The sequence below is a fragment of the Muscardinus avellanarius genome, assembly GCF_963383645.1.
Source record: "Muscardinus avellanarius genome assembly, chromosome: 17".
Lineage (NCBI taxonomy): Eukaryota > Metazoa > Chordata > Mammalia > Rodentia > Gliridae > Muscardinus > Muscardinus avellanarius.
In genome coordinates this window covers 6,575,255-6,581,836 of record NC_137803.1, presented here as the reverse complement: position 1 = coordinate 6,581,836, position 6,582 = coordinate 6,575,255, and positions in this window count along the sequence as shown.

The following is a 6,582-nucleotide window of genomic DNA, read 5'->3' as shown; positions in this document are numbered from 1 at the left end:
CTCACCAGTTAAATTAATTCATTTGATGGACTAAGAATTTGAATAGACAATAGGGAGGAAGTGGAGACTGTAGGCAGGTGGGACAGTGTTGAAGGAAGTAGGTCCTCTACTAGGAGACCTAGGCAGGTGGGACATGCGTGCTCTTGGGGACAGTCATGTCACTCTTTCCCAACCCCTTCCTGGTTGCCATGCAGTTTTCCTTTGCCATGCCTTTCGGCCATGATACTTGCCTTACCTCAGGTAAATAAAGTAAAAGAAGAGGCCAGCCAGGAACTTTTCCTCTGAAATGATGAGTCCCTATACACCTTTCCTTCCCCAAGGTGTTCACGCCAGGTATTTTGGTCACAGGAACAAAAAGCTAACACAATTACCTATAAATTAAGCAAACTTTATCCAGGGGAGTGGTGAGGTGGCCCGGGCCACCCTCCCTCCTCATGCCATTTTGGCATGGGGCTGTAACTATTATCTGTATTTCTATTTTCTGTATTTGCATCTTTTTAATAAACGTCTTTAAATATTCAAAACAAAAAACTCTATCCAAGCTGTCTAGCCTTCATCTTTCATTTCTTAAAATTTTTTCTTGGTACATTACAGTCATACATCTTAATGGAGTACAAGATGTTGGAGGCACACATGCACACATCACCCAAGCCCCTCCCCAATTCCACCTCATTCCTCCCCACCTCCCTCCTTCTCATGCTTAGCGACTGACTTTGATGTTTGTGAATGAGCATCATGTACATTAGGGAATTCCCTCTTCCATCCTCCCGTCCTCCTCAGTGAGGTTGCCTTATCTGCTCTTCAGTAGTTTACTTTCTTCCTTTCCTAAAACATATGCCAATATGTTTTTCTAAAAGTATTTAAAAATGCACTTATCGTAGCCACCATTTTATAAATTTTGAAAAGCAGTGAAATATGTACATATGGAATATTTTTGCTTCTAAAATAATTAAAGGTTATGACCATGCATTGGTTCATACTTCCAAATCGTCTGCACAGACTGCGTATTTGTCTTCTTCTTTGAGTGAAATCTAACTGGAGTGAGAACCCTACATTTTACTGCCATAATTTTAATGAATACTCAGAGCTATCCCTTATAATTCAGCAGTCTGCATGCTTTGTAAATATCTGTAAGCTATTACTATAAATGTTTTTGCTTTTTACCCTTTGTTCTGAAATGCATTAAATTAGCATTCTGAGTTTGGAGAGAAAAGAGCAATGGCTGTTTCTGTATTTGGATTAAAAATATTTTACTTTTTGTACATTGACTTTTCTTTCTCAAGCCCACAACATGCTGAGCGTGTGTAAAACTTAGAGTCCATGAAGATAACTAAAATATTTGAATTCAAATTTAATTTTTGATAGATTAAAATATGTTTCTTAAATAAATGGTGAAATTTATTAATTATTGGGGAGGCTGAAGCGCTTATAACAAAAGGATTTATACTTGCATTAAACACGTTAACAAATAATTTGAAATGTGCATCCATCAGGGCAATATTTACGGTTGATTTAGAATTGACTGAGTAAGAAGTAATGCTATGTATGTATATTAAACTGCCGATGCCAACCTCAAAGTAATATATGGGGAAGGGAAAGGAAATGGCTCAAAATATTGTGTTCAGGTATATTTCTATCTCTCTATACTTCAGAAAAATTTAGAATTACAATTTAGCAATACAAGTATTTTAAAGTGCACAGAAAAGAACTTCTTTGTTTAGGATACTTTATTTTGTATCTATTGTTGTAGTACTGGGGACTGAGCCCATGGGCATTCTACCTCCAGGCTATACCCCCAACTCTATTTTATTATTTATTTTTTATTATGAAATGAAGTCTCCCTCCTTTGCTGAAGTCTTCACTAGGTTGCTTTTGGCTGGCTGTAAACCTGTGATCCTTCTATCTCAGCCTCCCAAATATTGGAATCATAGGAGTATTTATTATATTAGTATTTCATACTAATATACTTTATATTGTGCTTGGAAATAGATAAGCCCTAACACACACACACACACACACACACACACACACACACACACACACAGATATCTTTGATATTTTTCAGGTTTGTTTGATCTTTATAGGGAGGATATCATGCTCCATTGATATTGGATTTGACCATAAGATTTACTGGGGTCAGTAGGATGTTAGCAGGTATAATAAAAAGAGGAGTTTGAAAAACATTTGCATTTTGGGGCTTCCCCTGTTATGAGTCTGAGGAAATGAGCACCTCTCAAATATCATGGTCTGTAGAGTAAACACACAGTGCAGAACCGGGTGTATCTGCAGCAAGGGGTCAGGTCCAACCTAAATTGAATAGGTTTTGCCCAGCATAGCTCAGCCAATCCCAAACCTATCACAGATTCATGGGCTAGGACAAATGGCTATTTAGTTTTATTCTTCTGAGTATTGTTGGGCTTCAGTACAAAGTATTTGCACAGATATAATTGATTGATACACCATGTCCATAGACTCACCTGATTACAAGGCCATTGCACCTGGATCTCCTCTGATATATGCATTCATATTTCTGACAACCTCGCAGGGACGTTTCAGATGTATTTATGCTTTTCTGCCAGGTGTTAATCTCTGCTCCCATGTGTAACATCTGGGTTGCTCTCTTCCATAGAACCTTGGGGGTCTAAGGAAGGGTCTACATAGTAGGATCCCCTGGGACACCTTCGGCCACCACATCTGAGGATCATAGAAGCTTCATCTCCAATCTTCAACTTCTTTTTGATATTATAAACCCCCAGACCTGTTAAAAATTCGAACCTAAGTTTCATTGTGCTATGGAGAATAAAAGGAAGATTTAAATCAGAAATTGGGATTAGTACATCAAGTTCAGGACAACAAAGTAATCCAAAGTAATTCAGAGTCATAAAAGAGGTTAAAATATGGAAAAATGGAATCCCAGGTACAGATTGTTTGAATAGAGCCTCAAGAGTATAAAAAAGAAAGTCAGGATGCACATATTTGTAACCCCAGTAGGTAAGAGGTTGAATCAGGAGGACCTCCAAGGTTTGAGACCAGCCTCATCGACTTTCTAAGACCTTCAGCAACTTACTAAGACCCTGTATTGTTAGCATTCTTGCAGCCATAATCTAACAATCTGACCACATACCTTAGAGGAAAGAAGATGTATTTTTATAGTTTCAGAATCAGTTCATATGAAGATTGGTTCCTCAGATCTCAGGGCATGGCAGGGGAGATGAGGGAGAGCACAAGAGTTGTGTTCACATCATGGAGGCCAGAAGCAAGAGAGAAAGAAGGGAGGAAAGGGAGAAGGAGAGAGAGAAAGAGAAAGAGAAAGAGAAAGAGAAAGAGAAAAAGAGAAAGAATTGGGAAGAGGAACCCTTTATGTAATCACCAAGGCTGCACCCCAGGTACCCACCTCCAGCCATACCATACTGGCTTACAAGGTACAACCCAGGTAAGGCCATTACAGTGGGATTATCACTTCTGGTATTACAATCCTCCTCACTCAATTACATCACCTTTGAACATTCAGTGAGCTCTTTAGGTGACATTTTATGGCTAACTATTGCAAGACGTTGTTCAAAATAAAAATTAAAAGAGCTGAGAATATAGCTCAGTAGTTCATAGATAGAATGCTCCTGGGTCCATTCCTCAGTACAAATAAGAATATAAATTAGATAGATAGATAGATGGATGGATGATAAATAGATAGATGATAGAACAGGGGAAAAATGGGAAACCAGAAAAACAGAAATGTAAAATATTGAAGTTACAGCCATTAAATATTGGAGACACAGAGTAAACACTTTAGGAAAGGAACCCTTCTATCTAGTCCCTTGTATACTGGCCAGTGAGCCCTGGACCTCTAAGACTCAGGGCACCTGGACACAGTGACCTTGGAAGAACAGCCCTGGGTGGCAGGTACCCTGGTCCATCGTGGCCACTGGCACATTGGGACAGAAGTTTTGGTCAGGCCCCAGGGAGCCGCAGGTATGGTGTCTGTGAAGTTGTGTGTCCCTGCAAGGCCAACCTTCTCTTGCACTTGCCCCAAGTTTGAACTGCTCACCTCCCCAGTCCTTGACTCTTCTTTTTTTCCCCACCAGAAGAAAACAGGTCTTAGATTTTGGCAAAAAGTGAGACTGTGAAGAATGACTCCTTCTGTTCCTAACTATGTTGTTCATAAAAAGTTTAGAATCTGTTCCAAATCTGAACTTTCTCCTCTAGTCTCAGAGATCACTGGCCCCATATCAAAGCTTTCCATATGATCAACATTTAAATCAATCAGCAGGTACAGTGCTCCTCTACTGGATGCCATGATTGATTTTAGTTAGGCGCAGTCAGAGTTAATGACAGGGAGTCTGTCCACGTGGTTTGAGGGAGAGAAGACATTTTTCTTGTTTTTGAATGTTTAATACCCAGACACATAACAGTTATATCCCTGTGATTCTTCCAGGAAATCCATGCTGAGGATTAAACTGACAAAAGCCCAGAGAGTTATAAAACACATAACCTGTTTTCAACTATATATTAAGAAATATAACCTGTACTTTTTGTAATAACTTAATTGCTATGAATTTACATACACTTTACCTAAAATGTAGAATTTAATAGCTTTTAGTACTTTCCTAGAAGTATGAGACTGCATGGCAATTTTAAAACACTTATTTCACTCAAGGAAACCATATACCATTTAGCCATTATTTTCCTCTCCCACAACCCTCTAGTTGTGGCCAGGTAAGCACTAATCTAATTATTTTTGTGTTGGGGATTGGAACCAGAGTCATTCTGTTACTGAACTACATCCCAGGATCTTTTTTTTTTTTTTTTTTTTTGAAGTTGGGTCTTGCTAAATTTCTGAGGACCTCGCTACGTTGTTGCTGGAGCTGGCCTCTAACTGACAATGCTCCTGTCTCAGACACTCAGGTACTGGGATTACAAGTGTATGTCACCTCAAATCTATTTTTACCTCCATTGCTTCTGCCTACTCTGGAGATTTGATATAGATGGAATCTCACAATAGTGGTCTTTGGTGTTTGTTTCACTTGGTTTACTGATTTCTTTTCTGTCTTTTTTTTCTTTTTTTTTTTTTTTTTTTGGTGGTACTGGGGTTCGTGGAAGCCCTTCTACCTCCAGGCTACCCTCCCAGACTATTTTTTATTTTTGGAAACAAGGTCTCTTACACCAGCGCAGCTGGCTTCGAACCTGCGCGATCCTCCTGTCTCCCAAGCGCGGAGATTACAAGCCTGCGCCACCACTTCTGGCTGGTTTACTGATTTCAAGGTTCATAAATATTTTAGCATGTTCGGGATATCGCAGGTACATATTGTAGCATGTATCAGTCTAAAATTTTTTTGTGTTCTTGAGTAATATTTCATTGTATGCATATACCACAGTTCACTTACCTACATATACATCCACACATGATTATTTTGGGGCACCTAATTTTATCTAATGTATATACATATTTGTTTTGTATCACATGTAACGAACTACTGCAAACTTAACAACTTTTCACATTTATTATCTCGGTCTTTCTGTGGGTCAAAACTCCACATGCTGGTTAACTGTGTTCTTGGCTGAGAGTCTCACAAGGCTGAAATTAGAAGTGTCCTCTGGGATTGTGAGTTCATCTATGGCTCTGGGACCTCTTCTAAACGGACTTAATATTGGCAGAATTTGGTTCCTTGAAATTGTAGAAATGGAGGAGATGACTTTCCAAACACCCTGCCATTCCCTAAAACGTTGCATGCTGTACAGTGTTACAGCTCGATTCTTCCAAGGAATCAAGGGGACAGACTCTCACGTTTCAAACTTCTGCTCTTTTAAAGAATTTTATAAGACTAAGTCAAATCCAGGCTCAAAACTTTTCTTTGATAACTCAAAAATTAACATAGTTATTACTTTCATTGTATCTTTGAAATTCCCCGCTTTGAGCACATATTTTCAGCTAATCTGTGTGTTCTACTCACAACCCAAGGAGACTGGACTATATGAAATGTGTATACTAAGCAGTGCGGATGTTTGGGGTCAACATGAAATTCTGCCTGCTGTCTTGCACACTCTGGTTCCCAGCAGTTACTATCTCTCCCAGATGTAACATTACATTTACTCCTCCCCGAATCAGCCATCCCATCTCAAAATCCAAACTCCCACCGTCTCAATTATGTCGATTTTTGCAGGTCTGAATGCAATTCCTGCGTGTGATGTACGTGTGTAGAAATTGAAACTAAATGGAAAAACCATCTTCCTCCAGTGTTCCACTGTGTAATAACAAGGCAGAAATGGGGTCTTAGTTATAGGACTTCATGTGGGTGAGAAGTGAGAATTAAAGTGTGACGCCTCTGGTCCCTGAGTTTTTAAATCTAGTGGGGGAAATAATTTTTTTGTTGTTGTTTAATTTTTTGTTTTTGTATGAAGTTCAAGGCTTGGAAATAATCGGTGATTCTGACTCTTCCCTCTGGACTGGGGGGGGGGGGTGTTCAGCCTCTGCGTCATCTTTTCCTTATCAGGCAGCACATATTTGCAACTGAGCAGTTTTGTCTGTCTGCTTCCTGCCAGGCTTACAAGGGGGAGGTCTTGCAGTGGATCTATCCTTGTGAATGC